Below are 10,352 nucleotides of genomic sequence, written 5' to 3'. Positions count from 1 at the left end.
TGATGCTTGGAGGTCATCTTTATTTATCCACGCAGCACACATGCGCCGAATACTACGTGTGGCGATCATCTTCTCCCAAGCTGCCCACTTTAGCCTTGTAGAGCGTGATATCGCTGTGCACCCTGACATGGTTCAGCCTGCGGTCATCACGTTCCCGGCTGGCCTAGAGAGGAGATCGTGGGCATCAGAAGGAAGCCCCTGAGGAGGGAGGGTGACCTGGGTTCGAAGTCTGTGGGGCCTGGGCCAGCACACCCCAGGGGCTCAGCACACGTTCCTTGGATGAAAGAATGGACATCGTTGACGTGGTTACACGGAGAAGCAACAGCGACCGCTGACACGTACAACTTAGAGAAGTTGTAAGATTACCTTACACAGTTAACTGAAAGGATACATTTTCCTCAAATTTACCAGGAGGGCAGAAGTTGGAGGTATTTGAGAGTGGCCTCTCCAGTGTCCCCACATTGGGACTGGGGTTGTCTGCCTGTCCGGGGCGAGGTCAGCTCTGGGGTGGGGACAGGGAGCCCTAAGTTACATTCGGGCTGATGGAGCGCTCTCAGGCTCAGCAACCCTGTGGAGGGCGGGCTTCCCCGCTGGACCCTGTGGTCTCCCAGTCTGCTCTCCCCGGGGTGATGCCCCACAGGCAAAGAGAAGCTGGAGTAAATGAGCAGCTTTTTCCTAAGCCCTTCCTTCCTCCCTCTCTCCATCCCTCCTTCCCTCCCTCCTCCCTTCCTTCCCTCCCTTTTTCCTCCACCCTTCCTTTCTCTCCCTCCCCTTCAAGCCCTTCCCTCCCTTCATTAGAACTGAGCTATTTACCCCAAATCCCCTGCAGCAGCCCTGTGGCAGAGCCACATGCCCTAGAGGAGAGCTGCAGAAGCGGGTGAGAAGGCCGGGCCACACGGTAGAAAGGTAGAAATGCAAGAGCTTAGGATGTGGGCCTTTCTTGGGAAGGGTTCACCCTCAGCAGAGGGAGACAACTGGGATCAAACCAAGGGGCCAGGACAAGCCCGTGACTAGTCCGTGGTCGGGCTACGAGCTCTCCTTTCCATTCCTCCTCAGGTCCCACAGCTCTAAAGTGCGGGAGCTGGGATCTGAACTCAAGCTGTCTGGCTCCAGAGCCATCGTGTTACATTGATAATGGAATTGGGTTGAATGCTGGGGAGCAGGAGGCACGCAATGCTCCAGAAGAACACGGGCAAGGTGCCCAAATCTGCCCGGTGGAGAGCATGGGGTGCATGGGGTCCTTAACAGGACCTTATAAAGAGGGGACTCCTGGCTGTTCCTGAAGGATGAGCAGGACTTCCCCAAGGAGTAGAGGCTAGCAGGAGGAGGCTGCAGGGGCAGTAAGCGCGAGGAGACAGGGGGCATGAGACCTTGGTGCCTTGGAGGGAAGGAAGGAAGGAAGTTCTGATCCAGCTGAGGATCAGCGTCTCCAGCTTCACCTCAGGGGCAAAACACACAGATGGCCTAAAAGCCACGTGTTAAAAAGGCACGACAACTTGAGGAAAGGTCTAAAAGGAAAGCTAGTCGTTTTGCTACTCTGGATATTGCAGGTTTTCCCAAGCAAGGCACAAAGCCCAGACACCGGGATGGAAAAGACTGGCACATCTGACTACTTAAAAACGGAAACCGGGCAGCCCCGGTGGCCCAGCGGTTTAGCGCCGCCTGCAGCGCAGGGCGTGATCCTGGAGACCCTGGGTCGAGTCCCACGTCAGGCTCCCTGCATGGAGCCTGCTTCTCCCTCTGCCTGTGCCTCTGCCTCTCTCTCTCTGTCTGTCTCTATGAATGAATGAATGAATGAATGAATGAATGAATAAATAAATAAATAAATAAATAAATAAATAAAATCTTTAAGAAGAAGCTAAATATCATTAAAAAAAAAAAAAAAAAAAACGGAAACCTTCCGTGTGATGAAAGACGGAGCAACCTAAGAGACAAACGTGGCAGGAAGTTCTTGGAACCGTCTTAGCCCCAGAAGCCCTATGTCACCTCGGGAGGTAAGTGCTGACGATTACATTCTTCGGGCTCCTCCCGGCCCGGAGCCTCTCCAGTCAAAGGAGGTGTGTTTTGCCGTGGGTTAGGCACTGTTCTAGGCACCTGACACATACTACCTCATGCTGTAATAGCTCCATTTTTTGCTCCACTGCGGAAACGCAGTCACGAAAGACCTGAAATGACTTACCCAAGGTCACGCAGCTACTAAGTGGTAGCCAGGGTTCAAAGCCAGGCAGTCTGGCCTCATACACCGTTCTCTTAGCCACAGCCTCTGTTGCCTCTGGGCCTCCCCAAGGCAAGGATGGACACTCACCAAGGGCTCGAGGCCCATCCAATTTCTTGGTTTTCTGTTTGCGTGTCTGGGTATTTCTTCCGTGGCCCCTGAGCGCATGGTGGGTAAGATTCAGGAACCTGGCACCTGCAGGTTCCTCCAGGTTCTCATGCCAAGACATGGGCTTTCTGGTGATTGTGTGAGCCTGGCGGAGGGGATTCACGTGATACTCTGTGGAGAGTTTGTGGGTTCGAAGCTCCTTGAGATACAAGTCCCGCAGGATGTGGTTCTGGTGGACCTCGGTGGGCATCAGGGGCTCCTGCGGGGCGGCCCGCCAGGGCAGGGCTCGGCGGGTGGGGCTCCTGGGTCCTGCACTGGGGCGCGGGCGGGGGCGTCTCCAGGCAACGGCGTCGGTGATTGCAGCCTCCCTTGGAGCCCTCGGAGCCGCCCACCTCACCCCCTCCTTCCAGACCCGATTAAGCCCGGCGACTCCCCTTCCCTCGGCTTCTCGAGATTCGGCCTGGTTCCTGGGTCGGCTCCTGCTGCAGCCGGGCCGAGACCCCGGGCGGGCAGCAGGCCCAGGAGGTTAGGGACCTGGTGTCTTTCTCTAGTTGAACCTGTTAGAGCTTTTAGTACCTGGAGGGGGTGCTGCTATAACAAACGTGTGGGAAGGTTCCAATGGCTTTGATATTCAGCGATGGGCAGAGGCTGGGAGATTTTTGAAGAGCATGATAGAAAAGGCCTAGATCATTCTGAACAGACTATTAGGACTATGGGTGTTAAAGATTCTACTGGTAAGAACTCAGAAGGAAATGGAGAACTTGCTATTCTTGAAAGCAGAGGAAAGGGGAATCCTTGCTGATTAATGATAGGAGGCTTCATTCACCTGTGTCCTGCAGTTATGTGGAAATCAAAACTTGTAAGCAGTAAACGTGGATATTAAAGGAGATTTCCAAATAAAGACATGTGGCCTGAAGAGGACTTGCTGCTTGCAGTAAAATGTGAGACTAAAAGGAAAAATTGAGGGAAGAAATGTGTCCTGAGCAGCTATGAAGGTGCACACACGAGTTCTGTCTTTCCACAGTGTCAGCTTTATTTAATCCTAAAGCAAACTTAAATCGCAATTATAAAGCAGGTTCAGGATTCCAAACTCAGTGACATCTCATCATGTGATTAAACTTGGCTTCTTACACAGTACATAGGGCAAGACAGAAGACAAACCACACAACAGACAGGATCACAGAAGGGTGTGGGAAGTTAAGGATCCAACTGCAAAGTCAGTCTGTGGGCACACCGTTGAGATAAGGCCTCGGTCTGATCCAGGTCAGCTCTCGGCACTTCCTGCTTCTTAGGTTCAAACAGTAAGGATCTCGTTTCTGTTTGGAGAGGAGTCGGGCAGAGCCTTTGGGGGCAGTTGCCTTTTTTAAGTGGTCAGACACAGAGGGGTCCTCAGATGTGTCTGAAGAGTCTGACCACTTGCTGCCAAAATCCTCCCCTTTTTAAAGGGATTGAATCTGCCTTAGGCCCCTGCAGGCCTCCTCTGGTTCTGCTTTCAGTTCTGGGGTGTCAGTTGACACCGGTCCCGGTGATACCTCCTAGGTGCTGTACCTTAACTGCTTATCATTGGGGCACACGCCCCTGCTTGACGCAGGCTCCTGCTTGACATAACAGAGACTCCATTTTGCTCTCTATGAAATGTTTAGCAAAAGAACTGGGGTTTGATGATGAGGGAAACTCCCAGCCATCCAGGATGTAAAAGATATTGCAATTAGAAGATTATCTCGTAGAAAAGTGTGTTTTAAAGAGAAAGTCAAGGTTGTATGTAGCTGGATAAGCGTTTATTAGTGCTGTGGAAGACAGTTTCAATCACAAAGAGAGCTATTTTAGGAAAATGTGAGTGTAAGTCTTGATCTTCATTGTCTCAGCAGAATCCAGGAATAGGGACAGGATTATCCATAAAATGTCGCTGAGGGAGCCTCTTGTCCTCATCTGGAGGATTCTGCATGACATACATAGGAGGCAGTGTTCTGGAGCATGTACTATCAGAAGAAACAGTCATCTTGGACTGAGGGAGATAGCATTGGCAATGTGGCCATGGAAGCAGAGGTGAAGAAACCGATGGGATAACAGAAGCAGTAAAAGGAGCTGTGTGAGATCACAAGACAAAGAACTTGGGGAAGTCTCTAGAACCAGAAAAGGGCAAGGGAACAAATGCTCCTCTAGAGGTTGAGGGAGGAACCAAGCTTAATATTTAGGCCCTTGGTCACTGTGAATTCATGACCTCCAGAGCTCTAAAATCCTAAATGTGTTGTTAAGTCACTAAGTTTGCCATCAGTAGTCTTTCATTAGTCATTTTCCTTTAGGCTTTTTCTCCCCTTGTGTCCATTGGGATTACTAATTTACTTTTCAGATGTTAAACCAACTTTATATTACTAGAGTATATACCACTTATACAATTGTCATTTTTATGTGGCTGGATTTATCTTGTTAGTGTTTTAATAAGGATTCGTATCCATATTCATAAAAAATATCGGCCTGTAGTTTTTGTTTGTTGTGATGTCTTTGTCTGGTTTGGATATTGAGTTGGGAAGTGTTACTTGTGTTGTTTAGGAAAGTTTATGAATAATAATTCACAAATTAATTTTTAAGGGCCTGGTAGATGATAGCACTGAAGCCTTCTGGGTCTCAGGTTCTCTGTGTGGGTACATGATGATGGTGACGATTGCTTATTCAATCTCTTCAGCAGTCTTAAGCCTAGTTAGATTGCTTATTACTTTGTGAGTTAGTTTTAGCAGTTGATGTCTTTTTTAAAAAAAAAATGCATTTCTTGTAAGTTCTCCAATTTATTGGCATGCAATTTTTTAGTGTCCCCTCCTAATCTTTCACTTCTCTATGGTCAGTAATAATGTTTCCTCATTCATTTCTGATTAGTTATTTGATACTTCACTTTTTCTTGGTCAGTCTAGCTAAATTTGCCAACTTTTTTTTTTCAAGAAAAAGCTTTCAGTCTCTTTAATGTTCTATTCTCTCTATAGTCTTCGTGCCCATCTTAATTATTTTCTTCCTTATTCTTTTTTTTCTTCCTTATTCTTGATGTAGTTTTAGTCTGCTCTTTTTCCCCAGTGTCTTCAGATGGAAGGTTACATTTTAGATTAATTTTTTTCAACTCCATAGCAAAAGAAAAAAATTGGTAAAGGATCTGAATAGATATTTCTCCAAAGAAGAACTAACAGATGGCCAACAGGTACATGAAAAGATGTTTAACATCACTAATCATCAGGGAAATGAAAAATCAAAACCACAATGGAATATCACCTCACACCTGTCATTATGGCTATTATCAAAAAGACAAGAAATAATAAATGCTGGCAAGGATGTGGAGAAAGGGAACCTTTGTGCACTGTTGGTGGGAATGTAAATTGATGTAGCCACTATGTAAAACAGTATGGAGGTTCCTCAAATGCAAATAAAATTACCATCTGTTCCGGCATTTACTCTTCTGGTATTTATTCAAAAGAAATAAAAATAGTAATTCAAAAACACCCCCATGTTCTTGCAGCATTATTTAAATTAGTCTAGGTATGGAAGCAACCTGTGTCCACTGACAGATGAGTAGATAAAGACTATGTAGTATATGTAGATACCATGGAATATTAATCAGCTGTAAGAAAGAAGGAAATCTTGCCATTTGCAACAATATGCATGCTAGAAAAAATTTTTTTAATATATATATAGGTACAACTATGAATTTCCCTGTGAAGTTTTGTTTTATTACATTCTATTAAATTTTAATATGTTTTGCCTTCATTTTCTTCATTAATTTTTTTTTTAAATTTAAATTCTGGTTGGTTGACATACCATTTAATAATCGTTTCAGGAGTAGAGTTCAATGGTTCATCATTTACATATAACACCCACTGTTTATCATAGTAACTGCCCTACTCAATACTCATCACCCATCTAGTCCATCTCCCACCCACCGCCCTCTGTCAACCCTCAGTTTGTTCTATATCATTAAGAGTCTCTTAAGGCTTGTCCCCCCCCCCTTTCCTCCCTCCTATATGTTCATCAGTCTTATTTCTTAAATTCCACAAATGAGTGAAATCGTAGGGTATTTGCCATTCTCTGAATGACTTATTTCGTTTTGCATAATATACTCGAACTCCCTCCAGGTCATTGCAAATTGCAAGATCTCATTATTGTTTATGGCTAAGTAATATTCCATTTTATATATATATATATATATATACATTTACATACCATATATTCTTTATCTATTCATCTGTTTATGGACATTTGGGCTCCTTCCATAGTTTGGCTGTCATTGATAATGCTGCTATAAACATTGGGGTGCATGTGCCCCTTCAAATCACTATGTTTGTATCCTTAGGGTAAATATTTAGTAGTGTGATTCATGGATTGTGGGGTAGATTTATTTTTTGACTTTTTGAGGAACTTCCATACTGTTCCAGAGTGGCTGCACCAGTTTGCATTCCTAGCAACAATGTAAGAGGGCTCCCCTTTCTCCACATCCTCACCAACATCTGTTTACTGGCTTGTTAATTTTAGCTATTTTGATAGTTATGGGATGGTATCTCATGGTTTTGATTTGTATTTCCCTCTTTTCATCTGTCTTTTGGCCATTTGTAGGTCTTCTTTGGAAAAGTGTCTATTCATGTCTTCTGCCCATTTCTTAACTTGATTATGTTTTTTGGGTGTCGAGTTTGATAAGTTCTTTGTAGATTTTGGATACTAACCCTTCATCAGATATGTTGTTTAGCAATATCTTCTCCCAATCTGTAGGCTGCCTTTTAGTTTTGTTGATTGTTTCCTTCACTGTACAGAATCTTTTACCGTGATGAAGTCCCAGTGGTTCATTTTTGCAGTTTCCATTGCCTCTGTTGACATGTCAAGTAAGAAGTTAATACGGCTGAGGTCAAAGAGGTTTCTGCCTGTGTTCTCTGGGATTTTGATGGTTTTCTCTCTCATATTTGATCTTTCATCCATTTTGAATTTATATTTCTGCCTTCATTTTCATTAATCTCAAAGTATTTCTGATTTCCCTTTTGATTTGTTTCTCATTAGTTATTTAAATAACATTTCTAACAGTGTGTTGTTTAATATCCACAGTTGTGAGTTTCCCAAATCTTTTGCTTAGTGGTTTCTAATTTCATTCCATTGTGAACAAAGGACAGACTTTGTATTTCTATACTTTTAAATTAATTGAATTTTGTTTTATGGATGGAGATATGGTCAATTCTGGAGAATATTCTATATGCACTTGAGAAGAATGTGCAGTTTGTTTTTCATTGGAGTATTTTGTAGATGACTATCAAGTCTATAAAGTGTTAAAAATTGAGCTTTGAAGTAGGCAACCATTATTTCTGAATTGATATCTCTATTTTTGTCAGTTTTCTTCATGTAAATTGGCACTCTGTTATAAGGTGCATATATTTATAATTGCTCATTCTTTTTTGATGGCTTTACCCTACTTACCTTGTATCATTACCCTCCAAATTTGTAGTAACAAATGGTTTTCACATGTTTGTCTGGTATTTATATAGCCACTTCACATTTCTTGTGTGTGCTATTTGCATAATATACCTTCATCCATCTTTTTACTTGGAATTTATTTATATTTTAAAACCTAAATGTTGTAGACAGCATACAGTGGATTTTTAAATTTCATGTTAAAATATTTGCCTTTTGATTGAATTTTAATTCATTTATATTTCATGATACTGATACTGTTGGATTTATGTCTATGGAAACATGATTTCTATGTGTCTCATTTTGTTTCTATTCCTCTATGCCTTCTTTACTGCTTCCTTTTGTATTAAGTGAATATTTTCCCATGACTTCTTACCTTTTTTTTTTTCAACATTTCATGGAGTCATTATTTAGTGGTTGCTCCAAGGTTTACTATATATATCTTCACTGACCACAATTAGCATCCTACTTATATTACCTTAATTTTCACTGAGATAAGGGCTGGCTCAGTGGTTGAGGGTCTGCCTTTGGCTCATATCATTATCCCTGGGTCCTGGGATTGAGTCCTGCATCAGGCTTCCCCTAGGGAGCTAGCTTCTCCCTCTGCCTATGTCTCTGCCTCTCTCTTGTGTCTCTCATGAACATATGAAATAAAATCTTTAAAAAAAGAAAAATTTTCAGTGAGATAAAGAGATACATAAGATTATTTCTCTACTTTATCCTCCTTTCATAATATTTTTGTTGCATATATATTATACCTATTAATATTACTAGACTCCTCCCTATTGCTTTTCACCACAGCTTCCAATGTTTGGTGAGAGTCCTTTAGGCTTCAACATCTCCAGGTCCTGTTAAAATTAGATCTTTTGGAAATAGATTAGGAGCTACCTTGTTTTTTGTCCTATTTCTCACCCAGGCAAAATCTCAGATCCAAGGCTGGGACTCTGGAATTGGGCCACAAAGGCACACTTTCTTGGAGTGACACCCCCTCTTTATTTATTTATTTTGGACACCCCCTCTTTAAATATTAAACGTTCAATTAAGAGGTGGACAAAAGCCTAAGTTCTTTCTGACTTGCCTTTCCTCCACTACTGCTTTATAAGCCAGTGCAGGGTGCTTAGGAACCCAATATTCCCATGGTGCCATGAGTAAGGTAGAGTATTCCATGAGGGGAGGTTGGGCAGGAGGAAAAAATCCCATCTCTCAACCATGCTCACCTAGAATTTAGCCACAGCAATAGGAAACACAGGGCAGGTTGAGAAATGCTGATGTCTAGCTCTTCCCAGAAATAAAGCCCTCTGGCCAGGAGCTGGCAAGATAGGGAGCCTTGTGTTCCTGGATACACTAGTCTGGAGTATTCATCTTGCTGAGCTTGGAGGGGGAGGGAGAGAGTTCTCTTGGTTTAAATTACACAGATACTCAATTATTACTGAATTTTCACAAAGTCTCTTCAATAGATGTTCATTTGCTGTAATTTTTAGAAGTATTTCCAAAGGCTTTAAATAATTTTGTTAAAAATATAACTTTTACCACTTCACTGAGGAGGTGGTTACAGATATACCCATGTTGTCATGCTATAAGTAGATCTGAAGTTTTGAACTTCCATTTCTGAAACAATCAAAGTGTCCCAAAGCCATTACTTCTATGTACTTTTTGGCCCGCAGTTCATTTTCTAGCCTGGAGATTTAGTTCTCCATTATCTATTTGGCTATGGTTTCATTTCCTTATTGACATTTCTATTTCTATTAAGCACTTGAGTAAGACAAATACTTGTGTTAAAAGAAAATGAGAAAGTTTGGAGTGACTCTAATTAAATTAAGTAAGGTTTTTCTATTTCCAATCATATAAACCACTTGAGCTTTATACCATTTCTTGAATGAAGTAGGAAATAAGTCATTCCATTTATTCTCATTTATTCTTCACGAAATAATTCCATAATGGAAAAAAAAAACATGTATCTGATTCATTAAGTTAGGAAGTCTGGCTCTTTTTAATTTTTTTTTCTTTTTTTAAACAGAGGTGAAAGAGGTCTATATTACAGATAGGCTAAAAATGTCAGACTTCTCAGGATTGACCTTTTTAAATTTTTCTTCCTCAGAGCCCCAGCTCCAATGCACCTGCTCATAAAACCGTTATCTTTATTTATTTATTTATTTATTTATTTATTTATTTAGAACCGTCATCTTTAGAACAAAGTTTTACAATGGCCGCCCATTTTCAGTTTAAATACTGAATACAAGACAACTCAAAGATTTTCTGACCTCCCAATACTTGCTCATGCCAAATACCTTAAGATTAAAAATTTAAAATTTGGGGCACCTGGGTGGCTCAGGGGTGCCTGGGTGGCTTAGTGGTTGAGCATCTGCCTTTGGCTTGGGTCATGATCCCAGGGTCCTGGGATCGAGTCCTGCATCGGGATCCCTGCAGGGAGTCTGCTTCTCCCTCTGCCTATGTCTCTGTCTCTCATGAATAAATAAAAAAATAAAAATTAAATAAAAATTCTTTAAAAAAATAAAAATTAAAAATGCAAAATAACCTCTTAAGAGGCCAGGATAATTGTTTTTGTTTTGTTGTTTTGCTTTTCAAAAACAACAAGGTA

The sequence above is a fragment of the Canis aureus genome, chromosome 10 (assembly GCF_053574225.1).
Source record: "Canis aureus isolate CA01 chromosome 10, VMU_Caureus_v.1.0, whole genome shotgun sequence".
Lineage (NCBI taxonomy): Eukaryota > Metazoa > Chordata > Mammalia > Carnivora > Canidae > Canis > Canis aureus.
Note: the sequence above shows the minus strand (reverse complement) of the source record.